This window comes from Chroicocephalus ridibundus, chromosome 9 (genome assembly GCF_963924245.1).
Source record: "Chroicocephalus ridibundus chromosome 9, bChrRid1.1, whole genome shotgun sequence".
Lineage (NCBI taxonomy): Eukaryota > Metazoa > Chordata > Aves > Charadriiformes > Laridae > Chroicocephalus > Chroicocephalus ridibundus.
Genome location: NC_086292.1, coordinates 49,152,625 through 49,171,393, shown reverse-complemented (window position 1 = coordinate 49,171,393; position 18,769 = coordinate 49,152,625).

Here is an 18,769-nt window from a genome sequence, read left to right as displayed (position 1 = left end):
GGCAGGAGCGTGGGGTTTATCCGTCGGCTGCTGGGGTGAAAATCGGGAAAAAGCCAATAACCGGAGCAGGCTCGTCCCCGGGTTTGCGCTGCCTTCCCCGTACTCATTAGCTCGGTTGCTGGATCACATTTTTCTGCTGTGCAAAGGGACCACAAAGGCATATTATATTCAATGTTAAGTAAACAAACTTTTGAAAACTGCCTTTTATTGATTCCATACGGCCATCTGGTTTGAGGGAAAAGGCTCCCTCCCTCTTCCCCCTCCCTGTGAAAATATTCGAAGGTTAGGGACTGGCAGCGGCTCAGCATGGCTGAAAACCACCTAGTTTCCTTTGCGGTTAACAACACAGGAAAACGTCTAACTTTCAGATAAATGTTGGAGGCTTATTTGGTTCACCCATCTGGTAGCCAGCCTGTTCTGCGAAAATTAAAGATATACATATGCAAATATTCACAGTCTGCTTCCAAGATCTAAAGAATTTTTATGATGTAACCACAAAAAGAGGTTATTTAATGTTGACAATATGTAGCAGAGCAAAGCACTATAATGCTGCATATGGTAATGTAACTTATGAAAATGAAGCCGCAGTGCCCTTACAGAGTAATGAAAAGCAGATTTCACCTTGAAGACTATTTGAGCTGTTTAGCTTGTAATGACTTGAAAAAAAAAAAACCTCACCCAAAAAACATTGGTGTGAAAATACAACTTGCCACACAGCCACACAGATCCCGGCCCCGCGTGGCAGCGTCACCACCAAACGGCCTCAGCCCGGCAGGCGCAGGGGGGGCTGCCTGGCCCCAGGAATGTGCCACCGTCCCACCGGGGACACGGACAAAGCCCCCCGGTGATGCTGATGCCGACAGAGCCCTGCCTGCCCACGCTGCAGCCCCACGCCTGGCACCCAGCATCACGGGCAGCCACGTGGACAACCCATCCCTCTGCCCGCCCCCAGCGGTCCTGGGGGGACGAGGGCAGCTGAGCCATTCTGGGTCAAGGGATGCGGGAAGGACTGAACCCTGCAGACCCCGAGGGAGGCAGGGCACACATGGTGGGCACCGCTATGGAGCGGGAACCCATGGTGGGGACGCTCCATCCCTGTAGGACAGAGGCAGGGCACCCACAGCAGGGACTGCTCCATCACCATGGGGCAGAGGCAGGGCACCCACTGTGGGTGCTGCTCCACCCCCACGGGGCAGAAGCACCCACAGTGGGTACCTCTCCATCACCGTGGGGCAGAGGCAGGGCGGCCACGGCAGGGACCACTCCATCTCCGCAGCTCAAAGCCAGCAGGAGCTGTGCATCCACCTTCCCCATCATTGTGTGGGGCTCACTACGGCCCCCAGGAATTGGGTACCACTCCTGTAAGAGCCCCCAACCCAAGGGGGCACAGCCTTGCTACAAGGCTCTCTGCATCAGGCACATGTCGCTCAGACACCAGCATCCTCCCAGCTGAGAGGGACGGCAATGCCACATCCCACACCCATTGGCCCACCTTTGGCCTGGCAAGCGGTTGGGATGTGTGGGGTGGCTTCCCACCACCCCACCACCACGCTCCAACCGCATCAGCTCCACAAAATGCATTACCCCCCCCCAGTTCATCAGAAACATCAACTGAGCCGTGAGAAGACTCTCCAACCAGCCCCACACCCCCAATGCTGCTTTGCATGGAGCAAAGACTTATTGCTACTGCTAAAATTAATTATGTCCTCTTTCTGTAACGAGCACCTTTGTATATTATGCAAGCGCTTTGCCTGTCATCAACAGCCTCAGAGAAAGAGGAAGAAGTTTGAATTAACAAAATATTACTGTGATCTTCTCCCTGACAGTATGGAAGCAATAATATTTAGTGAGTAACTGAGTTTCCTTTAATAATTTAGTAGACTGCAAAAACCTTGATCATCCAGCTGACTCTGAGAACAAAATAGTCAAGCTTTGTGCATCCTAAGCTGAGATAAAAACGCGAGCAGAAGAAAGAAGTTTAAAATTATATTTTAAAAAGCTAATTAAAAACGCAGCCCACATGCAAGACAGAGGCCAAGGAAACTGTTCTTTAAAGCAAGGGAAGCCACAGGTTTCCCTATGGCCTGTTTCATCTGCCGGAGCAGAGCAGAGGGACATCGGCGAGCTGCTCTCCCACCAGCTCTCTGCAGGTGCAGGGAGAAAGGCGAAGCTGGAGGCAGCTGGCTGCAGAGACCCCCAGACTGGCTGTACCCCTGGAGATGTTTCCAAGACAGCCCCCCGGGTCATTCGGTGACATCCGAAGGAACACAGGTTGCACTGAGCTCAGCACCAGGTACTGGGTATGAACCCGCCTCTCCTCCAGGCAGTTTTGATCAAAGTCCTACCACCCTTGGTCACCATGTGAGGGTGGAGAAAGCTCATGGCCAAGCAGGCGGCACCCTTGCAGAGCCCTCCGGGAAGCGCTCCTCAGGAGCACAGGGCAAGACAGGAGATCCCTCCCCACCTCCACCAGCTCCATGGGGCAGCACAGCCTGGTGGAGGCAAAGACCCTTCCCAGGGCAAGTCACCCCTAAAGCACCTGGCTGAGGTGTTGCCAAAAAGTGCATGCAACAGCCCTCCTGCGCGCTCTGGGTATGTCACTAGTTGTCACCTGCTTGTCCCACTCCTCTGTCCCTATCCGGCTTCTTCAAGACTGCAGAAGCACAAGGGGGGCTCCGCCAGCAGGGCTGCAGCTACAGCAGGACATTGAGAGAAGACCTCAGAGTCACAGCAAGATGCTGAGCTTCAAACCTAGTTCGTATACAGGTCGATATTACCCATCTCGTGCTCTTGGACCAAGTACTGGCGTGTGCAGGGGAAGCATCTCCAATGCTGCAAAACCCATGGCTGGAGCTGGCCCGGCCAGCATCAGCCCAGAACAGCAGGAGCAGAGGGATGCGGGTGCACCACGAGCACCCATCACCCTCGAGTTCTGCCTTTCTCCAAGCAGTAATCCAGCGAGGTGGACCAGAGACCGGCTGCTACAGCAGCTCAGGGCAAGAGGGACCAGAAGAGGACTCTGTGCTCTGCTTGGCACCATCCTGGAGTCAGGCACAACCCTGTGGATCCCAGCACCCCCACAACCAACACCAAACAGACTTAATTTTTGTTGTTGCTGTTGTCATTAAGAGCCTGGGCTTCTCCTGGGAGCCCCCAGTCATTGAGGCAAATAATTTGACACGATGCATTTTTGAGCATCACTGTTGGAAGCTACAGATATTCCCAGCTCAGGGCTGGTGAAGCGCAGGAGCTTGGCAATCTCCCTCACCGAGAAGGAGCTGTTAGGGAAGGGAAGCTTGGAAGAAACAAGAAAGCAAAGAAACCTCAGCTTCTCTGACGGGGCCAGAACTATTAAAAGAGCACTTAGGCCCCTTAACATAAAAATGCATCAAAGAGGAAAACCAGATGAGAACAGAGTCATTTGCCTTGGAGAAATCCTGGCTCTCTGATATGCTGCCTTCCTCCAGCGAAGGTTCAGTGCGGATTGAAATGCCTTCAGGCAGCAGAGCTGTTTTGTCTAAGGCGTGTATTTGCAGAGGGCATTTTAAGGAGCAGCCTCTCCAAAGGGGCTCCACCACCGCTCCCTTCCCACTCATTGGCATGCAGAGCAAAAAGCCCCCCCCCCAATCCACAATAATGAAAACTAGATTCCTTTTTAGATAAACACGCTGTTATCAATGACAAAAAGATGAACCAAAGCTACATCAATGCTCAGAGCATCAAAGAGCTCAAGATCAGGCTTCAGACCTGCTAACAACGCCATCGGCTGCCTGCTGGGCGAGAACCAGCCCGGCTGGGACTGGGACGTCTTGGGGACTCATCTGCAAGCAAATACCTGGGTGGCTGTCACCTTTGCAAGGCCACAGGACACTGAGGGATGCCATAGCTTGCTCTATGGACATCACATGAGATCCCACCCATAGACGAGATGCCAACCCTGATGAAGGGGACGAGTGGCTTGGGAGCATCAGAGCACGGCTGGAGCACTGCGGACCCTGAGAGACGCCTTGTACCAAGCACTCGCAGCTCCCACAACATGCCATACCACCGTCGGAGACAACTGAGCCAGCAAAAGCCCCAAGGACACACCCTGCTTCACCAGGAGTCGATGCTTCAAACTCAAATGCACGCCTTTTGGATTTTAACAGCTCTGGACAGGGGGACAGAGAATTCATGGGGCGGGTGTGCAGAGGCGCTGCAGGACCCTGCCAGGTCTCCTCCAAGCTCTGGGACAGGCTGTGTGAGAACCAGCACCACAGAGGCTTCATTGCCAGCCCTGCTCACCTCCTCTCCCAGCACACCGAGACGCAAAACCAGCACGCCATGCCTTAAATTAAAACTAAAGCAAAGCACCCCAATAAGAGCCCGAGGGACTAGGTTAGTGAGGAGGGCAGCAAAGACCATCCACCGTCTCCGCAGCTGGCCCAGCCAATGCCTGGTCCAGGCTTGCCACAACCCACAGGGAAACCTCCCCAGCCCTGGATGACTTGTGCAGGTTTTCCCCTAAAATGAGACCTCTCCAAGGAAGGCGTGTGAAACATGCGCGAGCCCCTGCGTGCCCCTAACCCGCAGGTAACACTTATTCAGTTTCCCCCCATGCTTTTAAACCCACCTCTGTTTATCCCCCACCGTAAAAGCCAGCGGCTGACAGGGCACCGACACGCCGCAACATCTGGGAGCCATCTCGGCCCTGGTGCTGAGCACCGAGTCAACAGAAGGTGTGATGAGAGCCAGATGTTCGGCTCTGCCCATACATCCTAAGTGGAGGGGATTACAATAAGGGGACAAATAAAGAGGAAGGCCTGCGAGAATATGTGGAGCCCCTGGAGGCCTTTAAAACTGATTTTAAAAACCCATTTCCCTCGATTCAGGGGGAATTTTATGGAGTAGCACAGGCAAAGCGCTGGCTGTTTGTTGCCAGGCCAGGCGACGCTGAGCCTGGCTTTCAGGCAGGCATAAAACCCCTGATTTCCTGACGTGGGTAAAACATTTGCCAGCACCCGGGCTCCTAGCGTGTTGACCACGGGTGGGCAGCATCCATCACCACCCGTGGTGGCAAACGGGCAGTACCACGGGTGTCAGATGGCCTTGGCTGCAGGATGGCATGGGAAAGTCGAGGGGAGATGAGCAAGCAGCAGGGAGGGAGCCTCTCACCTGCCTGATGCTCGCAGCAGCTTTTGCGTGAGGTGGATCTTCTCCCTGCTCCATGCCTGCCCAGGGAGCTGCTACCCCAAGAGCAGCCATGGGTTCAGTCGCTGGAGCAGGGGCATTTTCCAATGCCTGCCAGGACAGGGATGTTTGCAGCTCTGCCACCTTGTTGCACTCCGGCTCTCCTGCCGGAGGTGGCAGCTCTCACGCTGCCGGCGGCTCTGCAAAGCCCAGCTCCATCGAAGCATTCTGTGCCCTCCCCGTGTCAGCAAGACCCAGCACAACCGCTTGCAAGAGGAAATAAAATTAAGCCTGGCTTTAACTGGGAAGAAAACTACAGGAAACCACAGAATCACATGGTTGGAAGGGACCTCTGGAGATCATCTAGTCCAACCCCCCTGCCAGAGCAGGGTCACCCAGAGCAGGTCGCACACGAACCCCATCAGTCAGAGATCCCCAGCAGCCACCATCCCCATCACAGGCAGGAGCTGGGAACGAGGATGCCGGGCCAGAGGCGCTTGGAGATACAGCTCGACTGCTGGGCAGAGCTTTAATCCCCAAGGGGGATCCCCTTCCTTCTTACTTCAGCCCTTCAGACAAGCCTAGGCAGGTCAGAAAAAAAGTTTGCATCTTTAAATGTCCCAGGAGTATCTGCAGCTTTTAGAAGCTAACATGACATTTGCCTGTTCAGTTCCCACGTGCCTGAAACACAGAGCATCACGGTTTCAGGGTTAAATAATTTAATTTAGGTGAAACACTTTCCTATGACCATAGGGTGAAAAACACAAATGCTGATGCTGCTCCACAGACACAGGAGCAGTGCCAGGGCTGGACCCAGGGCACTGGGAGAGGATACACACCAAAAATGATGGAGCCGTAGGACCATCACCTTCCCCTCTGCTCCACCTCTCCAGCAGCTTCGGGTCCTCCCCCCGAAGCCCCTCAGCCTGGCACTGTGTCTCTGAGGCACATTCCTGATGCAAGGCCCGCATCCCGCGTGCAGGAACTCACCCACAGCCACGACACGGAGCTGTTGGAGCGGGGCCAGAGGAGGCCCCGGAGATGCTGGGAGGGCCCCTCTGCTGTGGGGACAGGCTGAGAGAGCTGGGGGGGCTCAGCCTGGAGAAGAGAAGGCTCTGGGGAGACCTTCCAGCCCCTTCCAGTCCCTAAAGGGGCTCCAGGAAAGCTGGGGAGGGACTCTGGAGCAGGGAGGGGAGCCATGGGACAAGGGGCAATGGGTTTAAACTGGAAGAGGGGAGACTGAGATGAGATATTGGGAAGAAATTCTTGGCTGTGAGGGCAGTGAGCCCCTGGCCCAGGCTGCCCAGAGAAGCTGGGGCTGCCCCATCCCTGGAGGGGTTCAAGGCCAGGTTGGACGGGGCTTGGAGCAACCTGGGCTGGTGGGAGGTGTCCCTGCCCAGGGCAGGGGGTGGCACCGGGGGGCTTTAAGGCTCCTTCCAGCCCAAACCACTCTGTGATTCTACGATTCTCTGACACCATGGCAAGCCTGCACCCCAGGCGCTGAGGCAGGACACCCCACATTTCCCCTCTGCATAAACAAATCCCTTTAAGGAGGTGAACGGAATTTTATTTATAGCTTGAATCCGCTCCTTCCTGTGCCCTTCCCGAGAGCTGATCTCAGATGAAATCACCCCGGGAGGAGGCTTTCCTGACACCACACAAACTCGGAGGCTAAACCAAAACATTTCTGTGAAGACGACCCGCAGCAGAAGGGGGATGCTCTGCTGGGAGAGAGGAGACGCTCCTGCAGGGACAGTCCCCTCTTCCCGGCTCCCCCTCCCACCCCTCCGGAGCACCACACCAGCGGAGCGGCAGGTTCGGGTTTGTCAAATTGAAGAACCACAACCCCATCACCGAGGCACCCCAGGACCATGTCGCCCTCCCCGTGCTCCCCCCAGTCCCACCCCGGGTGCTCATCAAAGGCCCATCAGAGGGTACAGGGGGGCTCTGCGGCAGCCCCCCTCTCTGGGGAGGAGGTGGGGATGGTCCTTTGGGAAGCACCGCCTGGAGGTGGGTGGTCTGCCCCGAGGAGGTGCTGGGTCCCCCAGGAGCTGCTCAGCACCCCACAACCACCCATGGGGCACCCCACAACCACCCCAGAGCCCACACACCAACCCAGGGCAGGGCCTTACAAGCCGAAAAAAGGAGAGAACAAGCAAAGCCCCGCAGCTCAAAGCAGAACTTCGGGGATTGAACATAAAGGTGAGGGGCTGGTTGGGAGACTAAACCCGTGGTGATGTCCCCACGGAGCCTAATCCCGGCAGCGCCGGCACGGCTGGGGGGGCTCCAGCGAGGGAGAAAAGAGAGAAACGGAGAGTTTAATGAAGTTAAACTATCTACCGGGGATGTTTCGGGCTTAGGCGCGCCCACCGCTCACCTGCCGGCCTGCCCGCGGCCTGCCGCCTCCGGCCCGCTGCCTCCGGCCTCCTGCCTGCGGCCTACTGCCGCCCGCCTGCCCCCTGCCTGCCCTTATAGGCTCGCAACCGGGACGCGCCGGCAGGGGGCGCCCGAGAGAGCCGGGCCGAGCCGAGCCGAGGGGAGCCGAGCCGGGCCGAACCCACCCGAGCCGAGTGGAACCGAGCGGAGCGGAGCCGGGCCGAACCCACCCGAGCCGAGTGGAACCGAGCGGAGCCGAGGACACCCCGCCCTGCTCCATCCCCGCATCGCAGACGCGCACAAGCCTTGGTCACCCAGACCCGCCTCCCCCCGCCCCGCAGCCCGTGGTGCCGGGGGGACCCAGCGCACCCCAGTGGGGTTCCACGGCTGCCACACACCCACGAGCCCCCTCTGAGTTTGGTTTTGCACCTCCACTGCTCATCAGGGTGTTGCTCCGCTGGCCACCACAACTGATTTGGTTTCCCTGACCCACATCGGCTCTGCTGAGCCCCGTGCGTCATTAACCGTGGCCATCACGCCAGCTAATGAGGGTCTCGGCCACTGCAGAGGAGATGGTCATCTCATTCCCATTGGGATCACTTGGTTTTCAAAGAATCACAGAGTGGTTTGGGCTGAAAGGGACCTTAAAGCCCACCCAGTGGCACCCCCTGCCCTGGGCAGGGACACCTCCCACCAGCCCAGGTGGCTCCAAGCCCCGTCCAACCTGGCCTTGAACCCCTCCAGGGATGGGGCAGCCCCAGCTTCTCTGGGCAACCTGGGCCAGGGGCTCAGCGCCCTCCCAGCCAAGAGTTTCTTCCTCAGATCTCATCCCAATCTCCCCTCTTCCAGTTTGAAGCCGTTACCCCTCGTCCTATCGCTACACGCCCTTGTAAAAAGTCCCTCCTCAGCTTTCCTGGAGCCCCTCCAGGTGCTGGAAGGCCGCTGGAGCCCCAGACACACCATAACCCGCTGGACCCGGGGCGTTGGGGAGAGATGCTGCAGGAGGGGGTGAAAGCGGCGGGCGCAGCATCACGCGGGGTGTTGTGCCCAAGGGCAGTGCCCGGGTGCGTGTCCTGCTGCAGGGGCAGGAGAGGGATGGAGAGATGCCAGCGGAACGAGGGCTGCCCTTCCCGCCTCCCCGCTTTTTATTTCCAGCCTGGAAATCGGTGTGTCTATCTATCTCGGGCATGTGTGGCTGGGGCCAGACCGCAGCAGTGACGGTGCCCAAATCCCCGTGGAGAGCACGGTGTGGCTCTGGTGTGTGCCACGCCAGCACAGGGACCGGGACGGGCGAAATGGGGTGAGAAAAAGGTCATTTGGGCACCAGCAGCCCTGTCCTTAGGGCTCCCGGCAGCACGGCCCGTCGCAGCTGCGGAGTGGCTGATGCCGGTTTATTTTTAATACTTAATGAGATAAAAGGTTGGAATTGCTTTTAAGCCTTAAATTGCCTTAGCCCTTTTTATCTTTAAAAAACACAACAAGCAGTTTTGGAGGGTATTTTTTTTTTTAAAGTTTGTTATAATGATTCCTGGTAGCTATTATGTTGGAAATAAGGCTCTTTCAAAGACTGTTGGGATACATTAAATGTTTCATTTTTCAGTCTCCATTTCTTTGTTTTTGATCTCCATTCAGATTGATTAAAGACACTGACTGCTCAATTTTGATTAAATCCTAAATCATAACTGGCTTACAAAACAACTGTGAAAGCTGACATTTATGAAGTTCAGTAAACTAGTTGTAAGAACAGGAGTGCAAGATGGAAAAAAATAATAAAATTCCTTTCCAAACAAACATCAGTTGACAGCAAACAGATGGTTAGAGGCTCTTACTTGTAAACTGGAAAAATTAAGATTTGGCAGGTTCTGTTAAAAAATAGTTACAAAACATCTTAAAGTTTTCCCCTTCATATCCTGGTGTTGCTCTGGGCATCGTTTCAATATTTTCATAGGCTACTGCATGGAAAAGGTTCTGAATACATGAAAGCAGCTGGCATAAAAGGGCTTAGAAATACTAGTTAAGATTTATAGGAAGCAAAGTTGCCAGCATCCCAAAGATGCAGTATTTAAAACCCAGCTTCTCAGCCCACCAATAAATCACTGTAACTTAGCAGCGTAGCGTGAGTTTCATCTCCAAAGGTGCAAGAAAAGCGGGTAAAATGTAACCTTGGTAGATTTTTCCGTATTTGTTGACTTACCCTGTGATAATGTTAAGCTAATGTTTTTGGGCAAAGCACAGATGCATAAAATTAAACCTCTCACTGACATAGGTTCCCCCCCAGGAGGGGAATTCAGCCAGAGACCTGCTTCTTGCAGACAAACATTTCCTCCTCCTCTGAGCTGTGAGGAAAAAAAGGTCGAGGGTAAAACCGGAGGAATGCCCCAAATCCTGTAGGGATGCAGCCCAGGGAACGGCCGTGCCGAGACCCTTTGCCGGCGGGTTTGGCAGTGTGACCTAAGCCCGCCTGGGACTTTGGCCATCCCAATATCCTGTGGCAGTGTGTGGCCATCGCAATATACTGTGGCCATCACGATATCCCATGGCAGTGCATGGCCACCGCAATATTCCCTGGCCATCCCAATATCCCATGGCAGTGCATGGCCATCGCAATATTCCCTGGCTGTCGCAATATCCCATGGCAGTGCGTGGCCATCGCTATTCCCTGGCCATCCCAATATCCCATGGCAGTGTGTGGCCATCGCAATATCCCGTGGCCATCCCAATATCCCATGGCCATTGCAGTATCCTGTGGCAGTGTGTGGTCGTCACAATATCCCATGGACATCGCAATATCCTGTGGCCATCCCAATATCCCACGGCAGTGTGTGGCCATCCCAATATCCCCTGGTCATTGCAGTATTCCGTGGCAGTATGTGGCCATTGCGATATCTTGTGGCCATCCCAATATCCCGTGGCAGTGTGTGGCCATCCCAATATACTGTGGCCGTCATGATATCCCATGGCAGTGTGCGGCCGTCCCAATATCTCGCGGCCATCCCAATATTCCGTGGCAGCGTGTGACCATCCCAACACCCCACGGCAGCACGTACCACTGCTTCATGGGGAGCAGCACCTGCAAACCCCCCGTGCACCCCTGAACCCGCAGCAGCCGAGGAGCCTGCACGGGCGGGTGTCCCGGGTGCGCTGGTCGGGTGCAGGATGCTCCCGTCCTGCGCCGGGTGCCCTCGCCAGCCTGGCAGGGGTGTGCTGCTGCCCTGCACCCCTCCCTGCTGCACACCTCATGGGTGCTGGCGCTAAACACAGGGGATGGCAAAGGTGCTGGGAGAAGGAGCTCTCGCGCAGTGCCCCGGGCTCCAGTGTGGCGTCTCCAGCAGGTCCCTGCAGCCGGGTTGCCCAAAACCCTGAGCAGCCCCTCGGGCAGCTCGGGGTGATGCTCCGGCCGTGCTGCTCCGGCGGGTCCAGCTCTCAGCAGCCCCACGGCACGGCTGGGGCTTCTCCGCGGTTAACAACCGAAGTGCTCCATCGCGGCAGGAGAGTCAATGGGGCCTTGTCTGCAGCCTGAATGACTGGCCTGCGAAGAATCATTTCAGAGTCAGCATCCAAGGCCGGTTCCTCCCCTCTTCTCCCTCCCCCTCGCACCCGAAACAGCCACTGAAACCGTTTGCAAACGGTTTGCGATTGCTCTGGGCGCAAACAGAGGGTTTCGCCGGGTCCCCCGGCTGCTCGCCACGAGCCCAGGCTCAAAAGCCCCGCTCGGCTGGTGTCACTCAGCCCACGCGGAGCAAAAATATACTCACTGGCTGAAAGCAAATTTTAATTTTTAGACCAAAGAGAACTGCAGGAAGGAGGGAGAGATGGGTCCGGGAGAGAGCCTGGTGTGTGTCTCTCCATGTTAAGGAGCTGCAGGGGCTGCAGGAGGCTGCATGGCGGAGCAGCCGGGCAGGGAAGCTGTGAGCGATGCCCGCCCCGAGCGAGCAGCTGCGGCACAGCGGGCAGGACCGCGGCACACCCCGCCGAGGAGACCAAGGCTGTGGCGTCGATTCAGGCCATATTTAAAAGATGCTGGGGGCGTGAGAGCTCAAAGCTCCCCTGACCCTGCGATCTGCAGGTCCTGCGGGTGCAGCGGCGGTGGGAGCTGATTCCCCGGGTTCCCTGCAGAGCCCGTGCAGGGGCACCGTCACCCCAAAGCCGTGCCGAAAGCGCCCGCTGGCACGGCTTACCTCCTCCTGCTGAGGCTGTGGGACACCGCCACGCACGTGCTGCTCACCCAGCAGCACCGTGCCTCTTTTTCTCCCCGAAAATATACGTGTGTACCACATTTCCCCGGGACGCGGGATGCCCGTATGAAGCTTCTTCCAGAGCAATCGCCACATTTCTTCTTCTCTGTAAGAAAAATCCCTGGAGAACTGGGGCTTCGTTTCCTCTGCTTCCTTCCCGGGCGAGGCTCGCTGTAGAGAGATGCAGAAACATGTTAGAGAGAGAAGAAAACGCAGGCAAACATTTCTGAACCTCATAGCGCTGCTTTGATCCTCGTTTCATCTCTGGGTCAAGCCTTCTTTCTGCAGAACCTGGTTTATCATTCATACATCTAAATCCCTGGAAGAGAAACCCCCATCTCACGAGACGCTGAAAACTCTGCTCAACAGAGTGCTAAAAATAATCTCCTCCAGGGAGCAATCCTACTCTGCCCTGGAGGGAAATGGAAAGATGAGTTAATAGGTCTTTTCCATCTCTGGTTCCTGTAATTCTGAAAAAAACCAAACAAACCCAAAACCAAGGCCGAGTCTGCTGTTTACTCTTCTGAATATGCAAAAGTCGTCTCTGCAGGTCTCTGTCCCAGCCTTCCCGAAATACTGACTGCCTCGCTGCAGCCCAGCTTTGCAAGTGCCTCTGATTTCTCCTTTTTTTTTTTTTTTAAAATCTTTCCCTGCAACAGTTTTTTTCCTTTCTCCCTCCGCTCCTTCGAATGAATGCTCAGACAAACACTGGCTGTTTCCAAGGGGCTGCCTCGAGTTGCCAACTTTTCTTGCCGGGAAGAATCCTCTTCTCTGTGTGCTGAGCAGAGATAATAAATCAGGTGAGCAGGAATGCAGCTTCCCAGGGCCAGCAGCTCTCCATGGCTGCTCCGACCGGAGGGGAGAGCCCGGGAGGTTTATTTTGCAGCTGTCTGGCTGCGCTGGAGATGCGCTCCGTGGCACTCCAGCTGGCAGATGGAAAATGGGTTGCTATTTCTTAAAAAAAAACCCCAACAACAACAACAACAACAACAAAACCAACAAATGTCAAGTGCATTTATAACTGTGTCTCCATCACCACTGGCTCGGCCGGAGATGAAGGTTTTTCCCTCGGAGCCACGGCCACCAGCTTGGCCAGGGCTTCCCAGTGAGGGATGCCAGTCACAAACTGGGGCCGTTGCTGTGCTGGGGACCAGGCAGGAGAAGCATGGCAGCCCCTGGCTGTGCAGAGCACATCTCTGGGATGCTTCTGCAGCCCTGGAGCTCACTGGCCACATCCTGCAATGTCCGAGCCACACAAGAGCAAGAAGAGGGCAGCAGGGACCAGTGGGACCATCCCCACATCCCAGCCAGCCAGCCACCTGGGCCAGCCTCGTCCAAGCTGCAGCATTACCCGGCGTCCTTCAGCTCCGTTCCCCAGCCAAATTCCCGCTTGTTCTTTGTTTTCTGCATTTTGCTGCTGTTGAATGTTATTTTTTCCTGGAGGCCGTTGCGGTTTCGCTGCCTGCATAAACCCAGAATTGGCCTCCGGTGACCCCCGAGGGGCTGGGGCCAATGCTTCCAGCTCGGAGCAGCGCGGGGGGAGGCTCGGCTGATGCCCGCGCTGCTGGTTGGGCTCAGCCCTCCGCCGGCGCGGCCGCTGGACCGCAGCGCGGCAGCAGATGCTCAACGCCCTGCAGTCCGATGCCCTTCCAGTTGACAAGACCAACCGCGATGGCGCGGCGCCGATGGCCCCAGCAGGTTGCCCAGAAGTCCATGACGATCTCGAGCAACACAACCTTGGGGCGATTCGGGGCTGCTGCTCGCTCCACACACACCCCACAGCCTTTTCCAGCATCTCCTCCCCTTGATTTCCCTTCCTCCGCCTGCTCCGTGATGTGATTTACAGCCGCCGTGTTGCTGCTCCCATCTGGGATGTGCCGCAGCATCGGGGACCGCGTGCCGCTGCCGTGCCGCGTGCAGCAGCATCCTTCATCCCGGTGGCCCTCGGTGCCACCTCCTCAAGGTGTTTTGTGGTAGGGATGGGTGAGGAAGGCTGTGCTGCTGGCGGTTGTTTTGCCCTGTCTATAGATAATTAGAAACGCCACCGTTACCCAATGTTTAATTAATTGTCAGGAAAGAAAAAAAAGCTGGGTTGCCTTGAAGGAACTTATCACAGGTATTGGAATGGTACCAAAGAAATTCTGCAGCTCTTTAAAGGGTGCTTTAAAATATGGGACCAAGCCCAGAGTTGGAAAAGATGAAGTTCCTGTCTGGTGCGTGGTGGCCCAGGAGCAGCCGTGAGATGTCCCGTGGGGCAGCTGTGGATTAACTGGGGCTGCTGGTGGCAAAAAGCTCACCTGCAGCCAGGACTGGGCATGTAGGGCTTCCTTCTTGTCTGAAAGCCTCTTGGAACCTGGTTTTAAGTGCCTTTGAGTTTTCAGGCAAGGGAACAAACCCAAGCCCCAAGCCCACCCTACTGTACAATCCAATTATCCATCCAAGAGCAGAAAATCACAGATGGTTTTGCATGGATTTTCTGAAGGAGTGATACTCCAAATGCTGTTATCTGGGGAACTGTAACAAAACGTACACGGGCACTTAGAGCTGCAGCAGCTGGAAGGAACGGATAAAAATCTACTTATGTGCACAGGCAAAATTTCCGAGAGCAGGAGTGCTTCTGCAATTCATCGCCTGAATGGGAAACGGAGCAAGCCCCGGCCGAGGCAAGGACTGTGAGCCACTGGGAGTCAGCCTTATCCACCGCATCCCGGCTCCTGCTGCAAGCCGGAGCGAAAAACCTTCCAGTCCCCAGGATTCAAACGCTGCACAAATTCAAACCCCGTGTGCGTACGCGGGGCAGGAGTGATTTGCAGCTTCAGATGCTGAAGGGGAGTTTGGGAACGGCCGTAGAGCAACGGAGAGGCTGTAATCAGGGAGGATGCTGGAGGGAGGGAGGCAGAAAGAAGCGAGGCATTGGTAGAAATCTTTGTACTCTGGATCCCTCTGGCAGGCGTAATGGACGGGGGACCAGACTTAAAGGAAGCAGAACAAAGAACAAAAGTAATGTAAAGGCTTGGCAGAAAGGGGGGACTTCTGAAGGCTGCGATATTGAAGGGGTTTTTAAAGGAAGCATTTGAAAAGAAAGCTGCCTGCGCTTCAAAATCCGACAGAGCGTTCTGCTGCTGGCATGCTTCAGCGCAAGAAGGACCGACGGCAGGCAGAAGGGAACAAAGAGAATTTTTAATAAGAAATCAGAAATACGGCCTGACCGTGCGGGGCACTCGAGGGGTGCGATGTCTGGCTCGAGCACACGTCTCCCGACGGCTGACGGAGTCGCACGAACTCATTACAAAACTTCCAGGGGCATAAAAAAAATCTCTTAGAAAACATTAGCATCAAGCTAAACTGGTGCATTGGCACACTGCCCGCCCAACAATTTATCTCAGATATAAATAGCATAATTAACCTACACGGTATATACATTGCGTACCACTAGGATGACTTTTTTGTTGGAAAACAAATAAATCTTGAAAAGTTTGAACCCTATTTACAGAATTGCGGCTCCATAAATCATTCAGATCATCAAGGCTGCTTTATTAACGCTTTTCTGGCTGCACCCTTGCAAAGAAACGGCAGAGAGCTGTAAATAGTTTGGCATTAAAAATATTCCCCAGCACACGGCAACTGTCTTTCAGCAGGTAATGAAACATATGACATGCTCCTAATCTATGACCGAGGGCTATTTCATGGTAGTTTCCTCCCAGTGTGCAGTTCCAGTCATTTTCTGCTCTTGGACTGGGGAAGGGACGGGGGTTTCTGTACTGTGCGCGGGAAGGGAGAACTGGCTCTGCTTTTCCTTCAAGGAAAAGCTCAAGCCACGAGCTCCAGCTGCGGGAAGCGACCTTCAAACCCATGGCCACAGCAGCCTGGCGTGACTGCCCCCCGTGCTGCGGCTCCGGGGCGTGCGGCGCCTGCCAACATCCTCGCCCTTTGCTTTGGTGGCAACGAGAGATGCTTAATTGAATCCAGCTAATTTCTGTGAAGTCTGGAACCACCCTCAGCCTGCCTTTATAGCCAATTTGGTAACTAACGGTCAGATTGCTGTGCGTGCAGGGAGGGGGACAAGCACTAATATTGCTGCTTTTACTCCCTCGCAGAATCGCAGAATGACACAATCCCAGAATGGTGGGAGTCGGAAGGGACCTCTGGAGATCACCCAGTCCCACCCCCTGCCAGAGCAGGGTCACCCACAGCAGGTTGCCCTGGAGAGGTGCTTGGAGCCTGCCTGGCGCTGCCACCGGGTCCTCGGGGGCTAAACAGCCTGCAAACACCAGAGTGATGCCCTCCCAGTCATACTGATGGGCATGGTTGGTCCAGGCGATGCCCTCCTAGAGGTGTCTGGCCACGGTGACCCCAGCGCGGCAGCACTCGCGTTGCCTTGACCACTCGGCCAGCCTTGTTTCTGCAGCAGCCATGGGCTTGGGGTGGATCAAGAAGAGCGTGGCCAGCAGGTGGAGGGAGGTCATCCTCCCCCTCTGCTCTGCCCTGGGGAGGCCACAGCTGGAGCCCTGGGTCCAGTTCTGGGCTCCCCGGTTCAAGGACAGGGAACTGCTGGAGAGGGGACAGCAAAGGGCCACCAAGATGCTGAGGGGACTGGAACATCTCTCCTATGAAGAAAGGCTGAGGGATTTGGGTCTTTTCTGACTGGAAAAAAGACGGCTGAGGGGGGACCTTATCAACGCTTATCAATACTGAAAGGGGGGGTGTCAGGAGGATGGGGCCAGGCTCTTCTCAGTGGTGCCCAGCGACAGGACAAGGGGTAACGGGCACAAACTTTCCCATGGGAAGTTCCATCTCAACACGAGGAGGAACTTCTTTGCTGTGAGGGTGGCAGAGCCCTGGCACAGGCTGCCCAGAGAGGTGGGGGAGTCTCCGTCTCTGGAGACATCCCAACCCCGCCTGGAGGCGTTCCTGTGCCACCTGCTGTGGGTGACCCTGCTCTGGCAGGGGGTGGGACTGGGTGATCTCCAGAGGGCCCTTCCCACCCCCACCATTCTGGGATTGTGTGAAAGCAGCTCCAATGCCGCAGCAAAGGCTCTCCGGCACAGTCCAGGCTTCGCTGCCTGCCCCTCTCCCACCCTTTCCTCCATGCTGTGCACGGATCTCTTGCTCCCACCAGCCCCGACCTCCTGCCTGGTGGCATCTCCTAATGCCTGGTGCCGGCACGACCCAACACCGGCGTTTGACCCAGCACAATGGCCCTGGTTTGGTATTTCTAAACAGCTCATGCAGGGAAACCCAAGCGGTGCCGGGGCAGGCAGGAGCCGGCGGCCCCGACGCTCGGCGCTCAAGCAGAGCAAGCTGGCATTTGCCGGAGAAAAAAACCGGCAAAGATGTACGCGCAGCTGCTCGTTTGCTTAATATAAACACAGCCTTGCCACAAACGCACAACTGCTTATTTTCAAAGCTGTTTGCAAACAGCAAGGGAGCCATCCTCACCTCGCCCTTCGCTCTGCCGCAAAGGTGTGGGGGGCCGGCAGGAGGAAGCAGCTCATGGCAGAGATTTGGTGATGGAGCTCTCTGCTCCCCCACGCCGCTGGGTGTCCTCCTCCAAAGCCTCTTCTTGCCCATCAAGAGCACGGTGAGCGCAGAGGTGTCTCCTCTGCCAGGGTGTCCCCTCCGGTGGGGTTTCAGCAGCAGCTCCAAGATCTCCTGTGCGCCCTCCCCTGCTCCTTCTCCGGGCGGCTGCGCGGTTCCTCCCAGGATCAGGCCATAAGTGAGGGTCATCTTTATTATTAACGCCTCCTGGCATCACCTAAACATGCCTATCGAATTCCTGAGGGGTTACTCAGCGCCTGTCGGGGGAAGGAATACACGTTTGTGCTCGGCAGGTCCCCATCACCGGGGAGCCCGCGGCGAGGCTGCCGCTGCTTTGCAGCTCCCCGTGCACAGCCCCCTCCTTTTATTTTTAGTGGATGGGATTTAGTATAAGATAGTGCCGACCTAGCAGTAATCTAAAAAATTTGCAATCGACAGCTAGATCACCGTGTGCCGTATTTTTGACTTGCAAATAGCTTCCATGGATAGCGAGGGTGTATTTAATAAACACAGCTAGTGTTGCATCTTTATTTAGCTCCTTCTGTTACCACACTGTATAATTCATGAAATTCCCTTATAAAGTTAGGGAGGAATTAAAATGTTGACCAGCCCGTGAACCAGGGTTAACGCTTCCATTATTTTAAAAGGAAGCTGAGAGAAACTAAAACCTGACAAATAACCCTGTGCTGGCGGAAGGGGCCGGCAGCAGAGCTCACCGCTGGCCGAGCCGGCGGGAGGTGAATGGGAGCCACGTCCGGAGCATCGTGCCCAGCAGAGTGTGGCTGCCGGATCCTTCCTGCACTGCCGGGGAAGGATTTCCATCCCAGATGATGGGAAGCCTTCCCAAGCCCTCCTCAAGGTCGCATCTCCTACTGAAACCAGGTGGGCACGAGGGTGAGGAACCACCAGCGGGGAGGATAAGGATGTTGTTTGGAAAAGCAAGTGCCGTTCACACCATCAGCTGCATTGCGGAGCAGACCCTGCCTTCAGGAGAGTTCAGCCGCATGGCAGCATCCTACCTCTGGCTGAGGAAACGCTCGGCTTTCCAGCTCCGTGCCTGAGACTTGCTCCGCAGGAGGGAAATCACACACCGTCCTCTTCTGAATACAATGTTTTACAACACCATGCTCTCTAATAAAACGTTCCCCTCAAGTTCATCTTCACGATAAAAACAGTTCCTTTCCTTACATGGGAGGCCGCCTGTGCCTTGACTCATAAATATTTCATTAGCATCTGGAGAGTTTCCAGCAGAAAACGATGTGATTTGGGGCTCTGGGTTGCCTGGGCATCACACAGAGGTGGGCTGGCTGCAGCCTGGTGTCTCCGCAGTAATTCCTGCTGGCGTGGGGTGCGCTGTCTGCCGTGGGGTGCGTGGCTTGCAGTGGGGTGTATGGCCTGCCATGGGGTGCCATCCTTGCAGCATGGGACCTGCAGAGCCTCGGGCAAACCTC